Source organism: Jatropha curcas, chromosome 4 (assembly GCF_041381405.1).
Source record: "Jatropha curcas cultivar XTBG-Jc1 chromosome 4, XTBG_Jcur_1.0, whole genome shotgun sequence".
Taxonomy (NCBI): Eukaryota; Viridiplantae; Streptophyta; class Magnoliopsida; order Malpighiales; family Euphorbiaceae; genus Jatropha; species Jatropha curcas.
In genome coordinates this window covers 20970313-20990646 of record NC_143154.1, presented here as the reverse complement: position 1 = coordinate 20990646, position 20334 = coordinate 20970313, and the positions used below count along the sequence as shown (strand labels likewise).

At 33.4% G+C, this 20334-nt stretch overlaps 1 long non-coding RNA gene and 1 other non-coding gene across 2 annotated transcripts; both read right to left on the bottom strand.

The window, feature by feature from the left end:
* Positions 1-1894: 1894 nt before the first annotated feature.
* Positions 1895-4061, bottom strand: LOC149496957 (uncharacterized). Its single transcript, XR_016320403.1, has 3 exons — positions 3410-4061; positions 2740-2805; positions 1895-2024 (listed from the first exon to the last, which is right to left on the bottom strand). It is a non-coding gene; the product is annotated as an uncharacterized LOC149496957 (long non-coding RNA).
* Positions 4062-17166: 13105 nt separating this feature from the next.
* On the bottom strand, positions 17167-17273 carry LOC119370649 (small nucleolar RNA R71). Its single transcript, XR_005178209.1, has one exon. It is a non-coding gene; the product is annotated as a small nucleolar RNA R71 (small nucleolar RNA).
* Positions 17274-20334: the final 3061 nt, after the last annotated feature.

The window sequence follows — 20334 nt, the reverse complement described above, 5'->3', positions numbered from 1 at the left end:
TAGTAAATTAAAACTCAGCTTGCTTACTAATGAATGAAAATACTCTAATTACCTTCATGTTCTACTAAGGACATAAATATAACTTCCCTTCTTTATCTAATAAAACAAGTAACTTGCAAAAGTTGCACTAATTAATAGAAATTCCTTATTTTAATTGCTTTACGTCAAGAAATTTAAATTTATTTACATTCGTTGTCATCTCAAGCTAAGTCCCGTGATCCTTTATCAACTATTATTCCAACTAGATGCTATCAAATCTTATAACAATTATTCTTAATTTGTCAAACCTCTAAATACTAATTATCCTCATTTAAATCACACTAATTCATACTCTTCACGTTTCTGTAATTGATTCTTTTCTTAATATCCATACAATAATAGGACTAGATCCATCCTTACTTATCTAATTCATTAGTATAACATCAATTCAATAATTGGACAATTATCTTTCCATGTCCAATGTCATTCATCAATACTTAATCATCATAGCCCACTATTTACATAACATAATTACTTTAATTCCCTCATAGAGTCGTTAACTCCTTAGATCATAGTATCTCCCATTAAACAAAAATCATTGTTTGTAATTCACATATCATCGAGTATGCAACAATTATTTTAAACATCAAAAGACTAAATACCATTAGATTTAATTCTTACTTATACCATATTAAACCATAAGATGTCACGATCCACACAATATCCACCACTAAATACATAAAGATTAGAGTAATTTATCTTTCACTAAGAATCACAATTTACTTTTCTTATAACCACAATAATTTATATTATTCCTTATATTCACACACCTAAAAAAGAATAGTTGATGACTACAACAATACACTCTACTCTACCAAGCAGTGATTACTCATAAATAAAACTCACTTCATACAATAATTCCACCAACATTATTCTTTATGAAAAATACTCATCACCAATTATTATACCAAATCGCACCAAATCCTTCAACATTCAGACCTTATAAAAATCATGTATATCCATTCCATCCAGAAAATATTTATCTCAATAAATATAAGAAATTCCACTAACCAACATCATGTAAATTTCATCAAATTCATATACTCATTCAATACTCTAAATAAATAGATTCTAATGTCCTCGAATACGAATCATTTAGTTCTCTTATTAAATAATTAGCAACTCATTCTCAATTCCGCAGGCACACATCTAAACACATTCATGCATTCTTATATATGTATTCCATATTCAACACGTATTAAATAAAAATAGCACACTTTCATCAACTAACTTCAACTTATTAATCCTATATAACTTATCTTCTTACATACTTAAATTATATATGAATATTATTTATTCCATAAAAGGGTTTTTGTTTAAACCATCCCCTTAGCATCAGTAACTAAATCACATCTCTAAAGAACAAGGATACAAATTTTACTTATTAAACAACTTGACCCTAATCTAGTTGGGAACAACGCTGAAGAGGAAAGCAAGGAAGACTATGTCAAGACATGACAGGAATTACTCCGCAGTTATATCTAGACTTATGAACTTTTGCTCTGATACCACCTTTGTCACGACCCGTTTCCGTGGGCCGGACCGGCACTAGGGCCTAGGTAAGTTTAAGGCCCCCGAGGCCCGTAGTAAGCCTAAATTATTCAATCTGTCTACATGATTCTCCTAATTTCAACAAAACAGTAAGCCCATATGACTTGAGATATAAGTTTTATAAAATTTTCAAACATCTGGCCCAATATCAAATAATACATAAAATTTAACCAGGGCCTATTCATAATAACTCATAATCACAATAAGGGCTTACTAGTTTACCTACAGTTAATTACACAATATTTAATTTATAGCGTAGTGCTAACAATAAAGCCCAATATAAATACACAACCCTATAACTGCAGAGTTCAATAATAATCTGATAAAAGAGTAACTTATACAACCAAAATTAAATAACAAAAATATAAAGTTTACATTTATAACTCTGCGGAGAAGATTGCAGAGCTTCAATCGAATCAGCTGCTTCCTAGTACCTGAGAGGTTTGGAGAGAAGGGGGTGAGTTTTGCAACTCAGTGAATAATAATAAATAATACACACCACATACAGGCAAGCAAAATGCACCCTAGTATACTGAATGAACACACAACAGTCACTCATATGTCATCATATCAGCACCCACAACAATATCACCTTCAAATAATCACATCACGTGGAAATTAGTCAGTGGCGTCACCTAAATCCCCGACGAGCCGTCCTCTCAAACAGCCCATCCTCTCAAACATGTGCACCCGGGGAGCCAATCCCCCATATCTGGCCGACCGGTCTAATCCTCACTTGACCAGTCCTCTCAATATTTTATTTTTACATTCTCTCTTTTCTTTTCCATATCATCAACATCATTTCATCAGTTCATCAGGTGCACACGGGGGCGCCGATCTCCCATTTACCCGGCCGACGGTCCACTTTCATCAGTTCATCAGGATCCTTATTTATCGACCGTCCTCACAAACCCATGGTGACCCACTTCATCCCAACTCCACACAAACAGAGCACAGTATATACACAGCACAAATAATCAAACAATTCATTTATCATAATACACCAATTTCATCCAAATGCACAATTATGCACAAGTATAATTATAGTGATCATAACATAATATATATGAGAAAATACAATATGTAAATATATAAAAATGTAATGTTATGCAAATGCAGTGTTGATATGCATTATTTATTATTACTCACTGTGGTGGAGAACGAAGCTCTAGCGTTGATTCTATCCGGGAGGAGCACTAGATGGACCCGAGCGATCTAAGCAAAGTAAAAATGACATCGGAAAAAAAGAATAATATCAGATAAAATATTTATTCATCACACTACTATTCTTAACCTATTTAATTTCTATCAATAATTTACTCTCTATAATTAATTAAATTTCTATAATAAATTTTATTTGCTACCAAAATTCATTTTATTTTCTACCGAAATTTCGACAGCATCTCCCCTAAAAATTGGACTTTCCACCTGTTTAAAATATCAACAATTTTATCTAATAACTCCAAATCACACAGCCCATCCATCGGGCAATCAATCAATTCAATTTTCTCATCCTCCATCTGAATATCAATATCAACATTACCTTAAATTCTCAATTCCTCATTTCATTCCATTCATAATATTATTATCAAAATTCCTCAATAAATTATTTCATACTGAATTTAATTTTAACTAACTAAATAACGAAAATTGCTAACTAAATATTTTTATTAATCAATAAATTAATACTACTTAAATTAATTTCACTACATAAAATTAATTAACTACGCAAAATAACTAAAAATTAAATGAACTAAATTAATTAACTACAATAATAAAATTAATTCAAGTAACTAAAATTATTAAAATTAATTTTTACCCCAAAATATAATTTTTGTCGAATTTGCGCTAGATCGGGGATTCTTACGCGTGTTGGATCGAAGTATACACGCTGCGACTGTCAAGCGGTGGCCGGAGATGCACTGCAGCAGCAGCAGAGCTGCTGTGACGTCGGCGGATGCATAATCTGTTGTGGCGGAGCAGCTGGCGACGCAACTTCAAGGGAGACGTGACAGGCTCGCCGGCGCGATGGAGGTAGTGGACTGTCGACCTCGCTGGAATCGAACGGAGAGAGAGACAGCGATGGCGGAGCTACTGCAGCGTGGACCAGCGGCGAGGTGGCGCTACGTGGCTGAGCTCGTGCTGGTGGCTTGCGTTTCTGCTGGAGCTGTTGGGACGCGACACAGACACAATCGCAGAGAAGAAGAAAGGGAAAGAAAGAAAAGAAAGGAAAGAAGAAGAAGAAGAAGAAGAAGAAGAAGAAGAAGAAGAAGAAAGGAGAGGAAGGCAGTGGTGCTGGGTGGGTGGTCGGGAGGCGCAAGACAGAGTGAGGGAGGGATATGAGCGTTGAAGATAAGAGGGGAGGAGATGTTTCTAGATGGTTTGGGCTGGTTTGGTTCGATTCAGGTTCGAATCAGCCCAAATCTTGGTTTTTGATCGATTCTAGATTTTTCCAATTGGTTTTTGGTTCGGTTTGTCACTGTACGAATTATTGATTTGCATTTAAATAATTAAATACATTTCCAGGCTGTCAGTTTATTAAATTTAATTGGAAAATATTTGAAAATAAAAATTCGGGTTGTTTCAATAACTTTATTTGTTAAAAACTTATTTTAATATAAAATAAAAAAATAATCTATATATGCCTTCTATTTATCTAATATTAGTAGAAAAATAATAGATTTATAAATATTATTAAATAACTATATAATTATAACATTCTTTAAAATTATATGTAGATTGAACAATTCGTTGATGTTTCATATACATATAAAACAATTTCAACTCCTTTATAAAATTAATTTAAAATTATCTATACATTGTATAAATCATTGATTTATCTCTATAGAATATATAGTTGGATAGTTTCAGCTTTTTTTAAATTTGATTTTAAATTGTTTATATATTAGCTGATTCATTGATTTATCTATTTATTTAATAATATTAATAGAACATTAATTTATTTATAGAGATTATTAAATAACTATATAATTATAACATTCTTAAAGAAAAAGACCATATTTTTCTCCTTTTAAAAAATTAACTTAAAATTGATTTAAAATTATCTATATATTGGATAGTTTGTTGATTTATATTATCTCTATACGTATATAACTTGATAAATTTAACTCCTTTTAAAATTGATTTTAAATTATCCATAGATATTGGATAATTCGTTGATTTATTTCTACACTTATATAATTGGATAATTTCAGCTCCTTTAATAAACTTAATTATAAATTGTCTATACATTGGAGAATTTAGTGATTTACACACACACACACACACACACACACACACACACACACACACACATATATATATATATATAATTATAATTGTATAATTTAAGCTCCTTTTATAAAATTAATATATAATTAATTTAAAATTATCTATATATTGATAATTCCTTGATTTATCTATATGCATATATATAAGTTTTTATCCATATCTAAAAACATTTTTATCTTTTTAAACATTTAATAAATGTATATAGATAATTAGTATTTTAATCCCTTTTCTAATTATCTAACGATATCTAGTTACATATCTATCAAAAGATCCATATGTTGAATAAAATTCATGCAAAAAAACCTATTATTTACAATCAGTTTACTATTTCATTCATTCTTCTACTTCTTTATTAAAAAAATCAGTTTACTATTATTTAGAATCAGCTGAATTCCATAAGAGATGATTAGGCAATTAGAGTTAGGATTGGTAGGATTTGGGAGTCATTGAGCCTCAAAAGTAATGACGATTTAATAAGCTTGGACATGATTCTCATTGATGAACAGGTATATAATCTCGTTTTAATTATCAAAATTAATCTAATGATTTGTTTGTTTTTTCTGAATTTCTAATTTTGTTTTATTGTATTTAATTACAGGGGAATATGATTTATGGGACAATCCGAAAAGTAATCAAGTTTAAGAGAAATTCTTAAGTAGACTTAGTCTACCACTCAGCTATAGACCTATCTAATGAAATAAATTTCCATCAACCAATTGCTTTTTTTTAGCTTATTTCCGGTTAATTTTTTCACGTTTCCCATTTTGTCAGAGATAGAAAACATAGTTGCATTTGGTTAAAAATTATTGATGTGGGGCTAGAAATAAGCAAATTATTGATGTGGATTTATTTAATTGGGTGTGTCTATAGCTGATGTGGTAGATTGAATCTACTTAAGAATTTCTCTAAGTTTAGGCATTTGCTAGATGAAGGATGCATATTTGCAATAAGAAATATCAAAGTGGTTAAAACTACAGGTTTATATCAACCTCTCCTGAGTACAAGATTATTTTCCTCCAAATTACTATAATAAAACGAATTGAAGAGGGAATGATGAACAATCCAAGACATAGATTCCAGTTTATTGCTCAGGATATCATTGATTTAAGAATAATGACAATAGAGTTCTATCAGATATATCCAAAGGAACCCGTTTAAGTATCTTAATTATTGATCATATGAAAAATATGAATTAGTCATGTAATACTTTATATTTGTCCGTTTGCTGATATCATCAGCTCTTTGTCGGGAGTTGAAAATGTTCAAATCGATGGTGATGGAAAAAAAAACATTGCAATTATGACAAATGAGAAATATAATGGTAAAATACAATGGTAAAATATAACCGAGTCCCTAAATTATGTTCAAATTAACACTTAAGTCCCTTTATATTTGAGAAATAACTATGATGTTCCTAATTTATAGTTCTATCTCACTATTAGGTCCTTCTGTCCAAAAAGTAAGCTCTTCACCGTTAATTAGAAAAAATTTTGGGCAGAATATATTTATTTTTTGGATAGAAAGAACTTTCTATGGATGGAAGAATACCATAGTGAGATAAATCATAAGTTAGAAAGTCATAATTATTTGTCAAATGTAAAAGGATGTAAGTATTGATTTGAACATAATTTAGGGATTCGATTATATTTTACTCTAATATAATATCTATTATTAACACTTCTAATTACTTCGAATGATAAATGTATTTTATTATATCTTTGTAGTTTCATTAAAGCAAAAGTTACCTTATGGAGAAAATTTGCAGGGACATTTGACTCAGCTTTTACAAGAAGGATCAAGGACCTTTCATTATCATTGTTACTTCTGTAACAGTTAAAAAATTTCCAGGCTTTTATAACATATTTATTTTATAATCTTTTAATCTTTCAAATTGAACACTATAGTTCAGGCTTATTTACATATATAAAATTTCAATGCTAATTATGAATATTAGTAATTTTTAATAGTTAAGGTTGCTTTATGTACAACTAGTGCTACAAAAATATATATTAGTCTATAAGTGGAAGAAAAAAAAGTAATGACTGAAAGGTTAAAACTCATATTGTATTTTGTTGTAATTTAATGTAATGACAATTTCATTCATCTATTTTCTTTTTCTTCAGGTTTTCAGCTATTGCATCTCAAATTGAATCTCTTGAAAGTGAACAAACAAGCTGAATGCCATTTGATGAACAAATATGTCTAAATAGGAAGAAAATCCAACAAATAAAGGAAATTAAGAAGGATGAGGATGAGAACATTGAGGTAAATGTCACATATTATTTTCTGTTAAACTTTTTCAAAATACTCGTGTTTGTTAGTATTGGGTAGTTCTTTTTCACACGATCACATTTTCACTGTTCGAGCAAAAATAGCGGACATTGATTCTTTATATAGATGGTCCTACGTTTCTTGCAATGTTTCCACGAAGAAGTTGGTGCCTACTATTCGCTTATATATATATGTGGTTCCTGCAATAGAGATTGCAAATTCCTTTTGATGAGATAAATAAATAAATATATGCAAATATTTATATTTTAAAATAATAAAAACATTTTCATGCATGGACTTCTATTCTTATTTCCAGTATTGATCCGTATTAGGATTTACTTTTCACTCATTCAAAGTCTTAGGTTTCTTTTACTTGCTTTAAACTTGATTTTTGAATTTTTGATATTTGCTCCAATCCTACGCTTCTTTTACTTGGTAAAGTGTTTTTATTTCCAGCATTAATCAGTATGAGAATTTGCTTTTCACTCGTTCAAAGTATTAGGCTTCTTTTACTTGCTTTAAACTTGATTTCTGAATTTCTGGTACTTAATCTTACGCTTCTTTTACTTGGCAAAGCAATCCTTGCTATAAAACTAATTATTTTCTCAATATAGATATAAAATTCATCTAAAAATGATTTATAATCCTTCCTATAAAGGAACTCATTTAAATATCTTAATTATTGATCGTATGAAGAATATGAATTAGTCATGTAATATTTTATCTTTGTTTATTTGTGTATATCTTCGGCTTTTTGTCGGGAGTTGGAAAAGTTTAAGTCGCTGGTGATAGAAAAAAAAAACATTGCAATTATAATAGATGAGTAAGATATTATATCATAATATATATATATATATATATATATATTGGAATAAAAAAATCTTTTTATTTATATCTCAAATATGTAGTCCCCATAGCCTCCAATAATACAATACCTTTAATCAAATGAGGCAAAGAATTAAAAGAGGTAAAAGAAAGAAAAGTATGGTGGAGCCTTTGATGAGTGGCCAAAAGATGTGCGGCTTGATTTCCTTCACGATATATGTGATGAATGGAAGAAGAGTGAAGATGCAACAAATCAGCAATACGCAGCAAAACCGAAGGACCTGCTCTAATCCATTGTGCCCGATTAACGTGAGCAACGAGATCCAGACAATCCATTTCCACTTGGATGGGATAAAAACCTTTATCAATACTCCAGGAGTGCCCCCAAATCAAAGCCTCAACTCTGCTTCATAAGCTGTCCCGGCAACAATCGGAAAACAAGCGGCAGCAACAAAATTACCATGGCTGTTTCGGAGGATAGCACCTTCCGCTGCTGAAAATTTGTTGAAAGACGCATCAATATTCAATTTATAGCAATCTTGCATAGGCCGAATCCAAGTAATAATCATTGGCTTTAATTTCTTTTTGCCAAAAGAAGCCGAAATGAAGTGGCAATCAGTTTTTGCCAACCAAGTTGTTGCAAATCTCTTACCAGAATTGGCAATGCTCCAGTTTAATAACAACCTACTGATATCTTGTAAAAGGAGGTCTGGAAAGCAAGCTTCATTACCCCAATTACACTTACAATACATTTTCCACACAGACCATACAATTACCTATGGTACCAAGTGCCTAAGCTTACCCATAGCCGAATCTGGTCTGTCACAAAGCCACCAAAAAATCAATGCTTGCCGCAGAGAATTTTGTGAGTCAAGAGTATCTAGGAAAAAAGAGCTGAAATAAGTCCAAAGCTTAGCAATGATGGGGCAGAAATAGAAAAGGTGGTCAGCAGTTGTCTCCGACTTGAAGCAAAATGGGCAACCGGATGGACGATAAATCATGAATATTTGAAGACGTCTCGGCAAAGGTAAAGCTCCCCTAAGGAGTTTCCATTTAAAAATGGAAAGCTTAAACGGAAAAGATGAATCCCAAATAGCGTTGCTTGAAAGGCAAGAAGCTTTGCTCTCTCTAACACAATTGTAAGCTGAAGCAAGAGTAAAATTGCCATTCCTTTCTCCTCGCCACACCACATTATTATCTGCAAAATCAACAAGTGGGCAAGCAAGAGAGTGAACTTGACAAATCCATTTCCAAGTGCAAGAATTGATAAGTTGATAGCTCAATTCTCCCTGCCGATGATATTTTTGGAGCATATAGTTAGCCCACAAAGAATTTCTCTGCATATAAGTCCACCAGATTTTGAGTGAATAGGCTTTCTGTAAAGAGTGAAGAGATCTTAACCCCAACCCTCCTTCCTTAGTCGAAAAACACATATCACGATAACTGACCCAGTGATATTTCGAATGATCCACATCGCTACCCCAGAAAAAAGTAGCCATTTTATGCTTTAATAAGCTCAATATTTTTTTGGGCAACACCATGGCCCCCATTATGTGTAGAGGAATGGAGTTTAGAACATGCTTGATCAATAAACGGCCACCTAGAGAAAGGATCTTTTTTATCCAACACGTGAGCTTTGACTTGACTTTCTGCAAAATGCCACTACAATAATGAGCTCTATTAATACCTTGATAGATTGGCGCACTAAGATATATAAAAGGAAAATGCCTCCTTTTAATGCCCAAAGCATCCTGAAGACGAGAAACCTTGTCCTGAGAGACATTCTTAGAACAATAAAAAGAGCTTTTGTCGAAATTGATCAGTTGCCCATAAGCTTCCTGATAAGAAAGCAAAAATTTCTTGAGATTCGAAATGCTTCTGACATCCCCTTTAAGAAAAATTAACAAGTCATCTACAAAAGAAAGATGAGAAACTATAGAGCAATGTCTCGCCAATTTATAAGGTGAAGTTGTATTCGCAGCCATTAAATGATTGAGGCCCCGTGCAAAGCTTTCAGAAGCTAAAATGAACAGATACGGTGACAACTGATCTTTTATATATATATATATATATATATATATATATATATATATATATATTATTAACACTTCTAATTACTTCAGATGATGAATGCATTTTTTTATATCTTTACAGAGACATTTGACTTAGCTTTTACCAAAAGGATTAAGGCGATGCGAACACAAGTATAAGTAGTCGAAGTAAGCTAAGAATAGAAATGTACACATAGGCAAACCAGATGAATATTTCACAAATAGTAGATTCTACCTACCTCTTGTAGCGCATAATCACTCACCGTCTTCCCTTATCTTTCACGAATGGAACACTAGAACACTGTTTATCTTTTCCATGAATCACCTGAGGTCTTCTATTGTGTGACCTTTGTTAAAACTAGAAACCAAGTCTATGTGGGCAGATTTTTTATGTGAGAAGAAGAGGTGACAGAAATGTTTCAAGGGGCGTGTTTTGCTCGATAGGTAGGAAACACGCTAAATAGACTTCTTTGCCTTGTCTTTCGTGAACAAAACAAAATTGATACCTGGTATGAGGAGAAAGCTTATTTTGAAATCATACGACCTAATGACACATGTAAATGAATTTTATGATTCTTGTAATTTGAAAGAGGAGGATGTTAGCCAATTGATACTTGTAGTATGAGAGGTGGACGTGATTGAGTGTTTTTAGAAGTGTTTGTGAAATGAAATGTTGCGCACTATGATTTTGATAGTATTCCATGAATGTAATGGTTTAAAAGTCTTACAGCTGAATATAGACATGGTTATTACTCCGAATATCACTTCATTTGTTGAAGTTGATATTACGATCGATTGTATATGGATATCATCACTGAATGATATATGATTGATATGAAATTCTCCTTCTATGTTGAGGTTGTAGATTGCTCCCTCTTCTATTGAAATCGTGTCACAGATTGATGTTGTAGATAGCAGGTTTAGATGTGCACATTAGACACTGATGGCCCTCGGAATTGACTCTATAAAAGCTGTAAAGACTACATTATGAATTTATGATTTAAATGGTATTGTTTTCCTTATTCTCTTTAGCATGGTGGGTTTATGAATTATGATTCATTATTATTTTTAAAAGCAGACGCTTATATAATGTTGGTTTTACACAATATCCTAAATTTTCCTGCTAAACACTACATTAGTTTAACAACCAATTTTAAAGAATAGTTATAAAAAGAGTATATAATTGATTTATTATTTTCTTGCAAAGAGTATTGATTTGATAAATTGTATTTGAATTACAATAATACACCACTAAGTAATATTCTTAGCGATAGTTGCTTTTGTGCTATTGCAAGAAAAGGAAAGGAAAAGGAAACAAGAGAGGATCATTTTTGTTTGATGTAGCTAGTATGCTACTGATGTAGCAGCTATTGTATATTTGGTTTCTTTTTGGAATATGTATGATGTATTAAATATTAACAGAACAACCATGTATATTTGAGCAGATACATGTAAATTATGGGTGTGTAAATTTGAAAGTTTGTATTCTATAAAAGTATGTATATAATGTTTCGAAAGGGCTCCAGTATGTAATTAAATCATCCATAGGCTTATGGGTTATAGAACCACTTTATGCTTTTGATAATGTAATTGATGTTTAAGAAATTATATTGACTCAACTATTTTATTGAGCTTAATAGAAGTTATGTTTCATCTATCTAATAAATTACTAAAACAAAATTTCTTTATACCAGGTGGAAGAACCAAAAAGAGATTTTACACTTATTTTAATAACTAAATTTACTTTTCTACAAGATATAAATGAAAGAATGAAAAGTTTTAAGTCCCTTGTAGTATACCTAGTAAGTATTTATAAGTATTAGTGCTTATTAAGTATATTACGGGCGACATGCCATGTCTTACAGTAGGGTAAGGTTGGACATGTTTAGTTTGGTATCAAAGCTAGATTAATTACATACTGGATAAAACTTTTACTAAATAAAATTTGAAATGTAGTCTACTCAACTATGAAATGACTGTTAAGTGTTGGATATCTACATCATACAATATTCTAATAATATTAATGTTTTTCTGTGATAGGATATAAAGAGTGTTTTGTTTTTGATAGATAGTATGGAGAGTGTTGGCTAGGCAGATAATTTTAGTCTTCTTGAGGAGCAGTCTGATGCGAGGTAGAGAGAGATTGGTGATGCTCTTGAGGGTTCTGATGTCCCTGTTGCCCCAGCTGCTGACCCTATAGCCCAGCAGATGGCTGCTTTATTGAGATAGATGGCAAGTAACTTATAGCAGCAGCAGCTAGTTAGACAATACAATAAGTTAGTTAAGTATGGGGCCATAGAGTTTTCAGGCACCACTGACCCGATGGTAGCTAAGTAGTGGTTAGAGAGGATTGATAGGGTTTTCTTAAAGCTCTAGTGTGATAATGCTCAAAAGTATGATTATCCAGTCTCTTTACTCCAGGAAGATGCATATGAGTAGTGGAAGACAGTTCTTAGGAGTAGAGTGTAGCCACCAGTTCTGACTTGGGTAGATTTCCTAAGAGAATTCAAGAAAAAGTATGTTCCATATGCCTGTCTAAATGCCAGAATAGAGGAGTTTTTGCAGCTTAGACAGGATCGCAAGACTGTAGCTGAGTATGAGAGGGAGTTTACTCGGTTGAGTTGTTATGCTGGGAGTATGTTAGTTACAGGGAGAGACACGTTCAAGAGATTTGAACAGGGATTGAAACCCAATATTAGGAGTCATGTGATCGGTTTTGAACATGAGAATTTTTCTATATTAGTATCACAAGCTCTGAATCAGGATACGGTTGATTAGGAAGAGGCTATAGAGAAGGAGAAGAGTGTCAGGAGGACTTTTCCAGGGGCTATTAGCTCTGGTAGCAAGAAGAGGAGATTCTCTGGTCCATTGCCTCCTAGATTTGCCAATATGAGGCCACAAAGTCAGAGACAGTTCAGATCACCATTGCCACCTCCACGAGCTCCTCTAATTACTCGTAGTTGTGTTCATTGTGGTAGATATCATAGGGGAGTATGTAAGTTGGCCATAGGAGCATGTTTTAACTGTGGCGAGGTTGGACACTTTGTGAGGGATTGCCTTAGACCCAGAACAACTACGCCATACGCAGCCACGGAGGGATCTTTTCAGAGACCAGCTACTAGTTATGGATCTTCCCAGTTTGCAGGCAGAGGTAGGGGCAGATGTAGGGATAACATGTCAGGTAGTCAGGGGACAATGAATCAGCTAGAGCCCATTAGTGTGCCAGCTAGAGTTTATGCTATGAGGCAGAGGCAGGATGTCGATTCAGTTGATGTAGTGGCTGGTATATTTTCTTTATTTAATCATGATGTGTATGTATTATTTGATCCTAGATCTCACTCTTATATTAGTGCTAAGATTTCTTGTTCTGTTCCTTGTGTGAGATTGGCTTATGATGTGCTAGTATCAAGTCCATTAGCACAGCTTGTTATTGCCAACAAGTTATATCAGGATTGCCCACTTATGATCCAAGGTCATGTATTCTTTTATGATTTAGTTGAGATCCCCTTTAGAGATTTTGATGTTATTTTGGGCATGGATTGGTTAAAGAATATCAAGCAGTGGTTGATTGTGACCTTAAGAAGATTATATTTTTAACTGCTAGAATATACAGGTGTGGTGTACAGGGCGAGAGACAGATACTTCCTTAATCTATGATCACTGAAGCTTTAGCTCAAAAATTGATCCATCATGGTTGTGAGCATACATAGCTCACATTTTGACACAAGGGTAGGTACTCCTAATCTTAAGGACATTCCTACTATGTGTAACTTTCCAGATGTTTTTCTAGATAAGTTACCAGGATTGCCTCTAGAGAGGGAAGTTGAATTTGAGATTGAGGTCGTGGCAGGGATTCAACCAATCTCCATTGCTCCTTACAAGATGGCTTTTGCTAAATTAAAAGAATTGAAAATGCAGTCATAAGAGTTGCTTGATAAGGGGTTTATCTGCCCTAGTGTGTCACCATGGGGAGCTCCAGTGCTATTTGTAAAGAAGAAAGATGGCAGTTTGCAGTTATGCATTGATTACCGCCAGTTGAATAAGCTCACAGTCAATAATGGATATCCTTTGCCAAGGATTGATGATCTTTATGATCAGCTTAAGGGTGCTTCTGTATTCTCTAAGATAGATCTAAGATTAGGGTATCATCAACTGAGAGTTAAAGAGCAGAGTATTCCTAAGACAACATTTAGGACCCGCTATGGCAATTATGAGTTTCTAGTTATGCCATTCAGATTAACTAATGCTCCAGCACCATTCACGGATTGATGAACATGACCTTTAGACCTTATCTTGACCAATTTGTTGTGGTTTTTATTGATGATATTCTGATATATTCCAGAGATACAAAAGAGCATGATAGGCATCAAAGAATTATTCTTCAGACTCTTCAGGAAAAGCAGCTTTATGCTAAGTTTTCTAAATGTTAATTCTGGTTAGCACAAGTTGCTTTTCCTGGTCCTATTGTATCTTTAGAGGGTATTGTAGTGGATCCTAGTAAGATTGAGGCTATTTCTAGTTGGAAGCCACCAAAGAATATTTCCGAGATTCGCAGTTTCTTAGGTTTAGCTGGCTATTATCGCAGGTTTGTTAAGGGATTTTCTATGATTGTTTTGCCCTTAACTAAATTATTGCGAAAGAACGTTAGATTGAATGGACAGATAAATGCCAGGAGAGCTTTGATAAGTTGACGAAGTGTTTGACTGAAACTCCAGTTTTGACTTTACTTATTTGACAGTGTTATTTTTATAGCATTTTCAATATAATTTTTATTAAGATTTTTAGTATTTTTTATTTAATTAAATTAGTTTTTATTTAATTTTGTTATGTTTTTATTTAAAAGCTTCCTTGAAACACAACTCATTTGATCTTAAGAAAATTTGTAGGGTTTTGGCATAGAAAAGGACAAAATGAAGCAAAATATTTTAGCACGCTCGTGCTAAGAATCGAGGAAAATCAAGCAAAGAGTCAGACTCTAGCATGCCCTAACCGTGCTAGGGCGCACGCCCTTGCCACAATGGAGATATCAACCCAAGGGCGTGCCCGCTGAAGCATGCCCGTGCTACACATGCACTGGAATTCCAAAGCCTAGCACGCCCGGACCGTGCTATGGCGCACGCTCGTGCCACAAGACCCTATTCAAGCGTGCTAGACAGCACGACCCGTGCCGAGTCCTCCACAAAGCCAAAGCCTGGCACGCCCAGACCGTGCTTCATAGCACGCCCAGACCGTGCTTCATAGCACGCCCATGCTAAAAGACCAAGAGCTGATTTGAGTCAAAATTGCCAACCAATTCCCTCCATTTTCATGAGCTCCCCTTGGATGCTTTCTCCACATGCAAATCAAGCTTTAATCTATGCATATGGAAAGTCATGATTGAGAGAAATTTAAGGCTTGATTGAGAACATTATTTCCTACTAAAGGTAGACTTTATTCCCTAAACTATGTGAATTTCCCTTCCAAGGAGCCTATATAAAGGGAAGAAGAGATTATTGTAAGTATCCCCATATATCATACAATCCCTTTTCATATCCCATATCTCATCCAAGATCTCATTTTTAGTCCTATATATAGTTTCATTTCTTTAAGAGTTCAAGTATTCAAGAGTTGTGCAAAGATTCAAGGAAGCCATCTCGAGCCAATTGTTAACTAGTTCTTATTTCTAAACTCTTAATCTTGTTATTTCTTTCATTATTCTTATCGATTATGGAATATTCATAAAGTATTATTCAGTTTTATTTTAAGTACCATGTTTAACTAAACTCTCATACTAGGGATTTGATGTAGCTTAATTTCTTTTCCAATTTATAATATTATATTTGTTTTTCTTTGTTCAAGTTATGATTTATTGATAAACTTAATGCTTCCAGCCAGAGGTTCTCCCCTGGATTGATTTATTTCATTAATCACTATCGAAAGAAGGATTTTTGATATGAAAAAGTTAATGAATCACATGAGAATAATAACTTGATGCAGAAGCTATATGGTTTGACTCATGGGGGGTTTTCATGAATTAACAACTTTAATTTATGAATTCATAAACAAACTACAAAACTTAATGATTTAATTCATGTTTGATTGTGTTATTGGAAGATAGGTAGTTAAACAGAATTAAAATAGCTAACAATACATCAGAAGAGCTTGTTAGTGATTTTAGAGTTGTTTCCCCTACTTGAACAATTAAAATTGATTAATGAACTAATAAAATAAATTGGATAGAATTAAGTGAAATCAAAATCCCTAGTAGTTTTTAATCCTTGTTTTCTTTAATCAATAATCGTTTGCTTGACCTCTTCTTATTTTTACTTGTTGAATTTAAATTCTTGAAACAATTTCCTCATTTATCGTTTAAATAATAATAGGTTAACATAATTTTGGTACTTAGTATACAATCCTCGTGGGAACGATATTCTACTCATCATGTATTACTTGTGGCGATTTCGTACACTTGCGAAAGCACTGTCAAGTTTTTGGCACCGTTGCCGGGGATTGGCATTACCAATATCAATACGAATTATCCTATTATTAATTTAGACATTTATTTTTGTTCATTTAATTTTTTTGAAGATTATTTCAGGTTTTTATGCAAAGAAGATCAGGAAGAACTGAACCCCTGATCTTTGATCCAGAAGTTGAAAAGACTTGTCATAGAAACAACGCTGCTAGAAGAGCTCGTGAGAATAGACCGGAACGGCAAGCAAACATGGAAATTGAAATCAATCCTCCACCTCAGAATAATCCTCAACTTCAAAACAGACCTCAACCTAATGTCCGCACATTGCGAGATTACACAACACCTTCTCTCAATGGAGCAGCATCAAGTATCACTAGACCTAGGGTTGAAGCTAACAATTTTGAAATTAAACCCACAATCATTCAAATGCTCTCCACTTCGATTCAATATGGAGGTCTACCTAGTGAAGATCTAAATGCTCACATCACAAATTTCCTGGAGATTTGTGACACATTCAAACAAAATGGTGTTTCTGAAGATGCCATAAAATTAAGACTCTTTCCTTTCACTTTTAGGGACAAGGCACGATCTTGGTTACAATCATGTCCTACTGGAAGTTTTACAACATGGGAAGAATTAGCTCAAAAATTTTTAGCAAAATTCTTTCTATCTTTTAAAACTACAAAATTGCGAAATGAGATTATCACCTTTGTTCACCATGATCAAGAAAGCTTATATGAAGCTTGGGAAAAATTCAAAGATTTACTGAGAAAATGCCCTCACCATAGTTTGCCTAAGTGGTTACAAGTTCAAACTTTTTACAATGCATTGTCACCTAATATTAAGATTACTCTGGATGCAGCTGTAGGAGGATCTTTTGATAGAAAAGATCGATGAAGCATATGATTTGATAGAAGAAATGGCAAGCAACAGCCATTATCAAAGCAACTCCGAAAGGAGAAAAACTGCAGGAATTTATGAAATCGATGCCATCAATGCGCTCAATGCTAAGGTAGACAACATGGTAAGAAAGTTAGATCTATTAACCATTAAATCTATGAATTCCATTGTACAAACATGTGATAGATGCAATGAACAACATGGAATTGGAGAATGCATGTTAGATTCTGCAAATCCACAAACCTTGGAGCAAGTAAATTACGTGATGAATCAAGGAAGAAGGAATTATCCGTACTCAAATTCTTATGATAACAGGTTGAGAAATCATCCTAATCTTTCGTACGGAAATTCGAATAATACCTTGAATGCACCACTAGGTTTCATTTCTCCAGAGAAAAAGTCTCATGACGATCTCCTCACTCTGTCCAAATCACACATGGATTTTTGAACGAAACCAGAGAGAACAATAAAATCCAACAAGCTGCAATAAGGAACTTGGAGATTCAGATTGGACAATTTGCAAACATGATGGCAGCCCGACCTCAAGGTACGTTACCGAGTAACACTGAGAAAAATCCTAAAGAACAGGTCCAAGCTATCACTTTAAGGAGTGGCAAACAACTGAAAAATACGCCCAGGATTGATAAAGAGAAGGAAGAGTAGAGAAAGGCTCCTATCATTGATCTAGAAGAAAAGGAAGAAGTGAAACCTTATGTTCCACTTGTTCCCTTTCCACAAAGATTGAAGAAAACGCAAGACGATAAGAGTTTCCTCAAATTTCTTGACGTCTTCAAAAAGCTTCAAATTAAGATTCCTTGTGCTGAAGCTCTTGCTCAAATGCCCAGTTATGCAAAATTCTTGAAAGAAATTTTGAGTAAGAACAAAAAGATAAATGATCAAGGAATGGTGATGTTAACAGAGGAGTGCAGATCATTCAAAATAAATTGCCTCCTAAATTAAAGGATCCAGGAAGTTTTTTTATCCCTTGTAACATTGGCAATTTTAATTTTGAAAAAGCTTTAGCAGATTTAGGAGCTAGCATTAATCTCATGTCTTATGAAATTTTTAAGATGCTAGAAATGGGAGAGCTAAAGCCAACCAGGATGTCTCTACAATTGGTGGATCATTTAATCAAATATCCGAAAGGGATTGTAGAAGATGTGCTTGTCAAGGTAGGAAAGTTTATTTTCCCTGTCGATTTTGTAATTCTTGACATTGATGAAGGCAGGGAAGGATCCTTAATCCTTGGAAGACCCTTTCTTGCAACTGCAAGAGCGTTGATTGATGTGCACGAAGGAAAATTAACTTTGAGGGTAGGACATGAGCAGGTAATCTTTGATGTTTTAAAGTCATGTAAACTCCCTATGGATTATGATGACTGTTTTAGGATTGATGTTATTGATAAATGCGTAGAAGACAATTTGAATAATAAAGATAATAATAACATTAATGAAAACATCATAGATGAAAAAGAGAGTGAACCACCAAGGCAAGAATTGAAATAGTTACCTTCTCATTTAAAACATGCATTTTTGGGTGAGAGTAATTCTTTTCCTGTAATTATTTCTTCTCACATAACACTTGATCAAGAAGAAAGGCTGTTGCAGGTTCTGAGAAAGCATAGGAAAGCTTTAGGATGGTCAATTTCTGACTTGCAAGGGATAAGTCCAAGTATATGTATGCACAAGATCCTGATGGAAGAAGACTACAAACCTTCAATTGAGCATCAACAAAGATTGAACCCAAACATGAAGGAGGTGGTCAAAGTAGAAATCATAAAACTCTTGGACGTAGGCATCATTTATCCAATTTCAGATGGTAGTTAGGTAAGTCCTGTGCAGGTGGTTCCAAAGAAAGGAGGTATGACAGTCATTTCTAATGAAAATAATGAGTTAATCCCAACTAGAACTGTCACAGGTTGGCGTGTGTGCATCGATTACAGGAAATTGAACAAAGCAACACGCAAGGATCATTTCCCCTTACCTTTTATTGATCAAATGCTTGAAAGACTTGCAGGCTACTGATGGTTGTCGATTCCACCGAAAATTAATTACTGAATTTTAATTGCATAAGTGGTAAATTCAGGTCAAACCCTAGAGACTGAAATATTAAATTTTGTGATATTTTGTAAAGAGAAAAAGGGGTTGGCTTTTGAAAATTCACTTAGAGAAATCAAAATAAAACTGACTATTAATCTTAAATTGAATCTCAATCTAATAAACATTCAATTCAAGGCAATTTATAATCCAATGTATAAATGATCACAGACAAATTTTGAATGAACTACTCTTTGAATACTTAACTGAAACTTACCAACAAGCATGATAAATTCCCTGACTTCCCTATTATAGTTAATTTGAGCCCAGCACCCTTATTAACTCTAATTATTAAATGAGCAGGTATTAAGCAATCCTTTTCAATTTGATAAAAGCAGTAAGGACAGGAAACAGTTAAATTTGAACAATAATTTAAAAAGCATAAATTATTTAATTCAACCCTATTGTTTCTTTAGATTATTACCGAAAACTTGGAACATAATCAGTAAAACCTAAATGCTACTAACACTCAATCTTTCACAACAATTACGGATTATGAAGATGAAATAGCATTCAATCCTACCAAATAATTAACTAATAGGCCTTTTTAGCAAATCACCTAATAGAATTAACACCTTAATTATAAGAAACAACAGATATTCAAAGAACAATTATTTAAATAAAGAACAAGTCTCACAATTATACATATGGAAATTGAATGCCTTGAACTGAACTAAGAAATTAGTCACTCATATTTATGCCTTTAAATCACTAAAACAAAAGAAAACGAAACAAACTCTCAAATTAGATGGTGAACTATGTGGGAAGAAAAACGTGCCTCTGTTGCTCCAGAATTGCAACTATATATAGCCTCTCAAAAGACCCAAAGAATCTCTAATCACTTGGGAAAATAAAA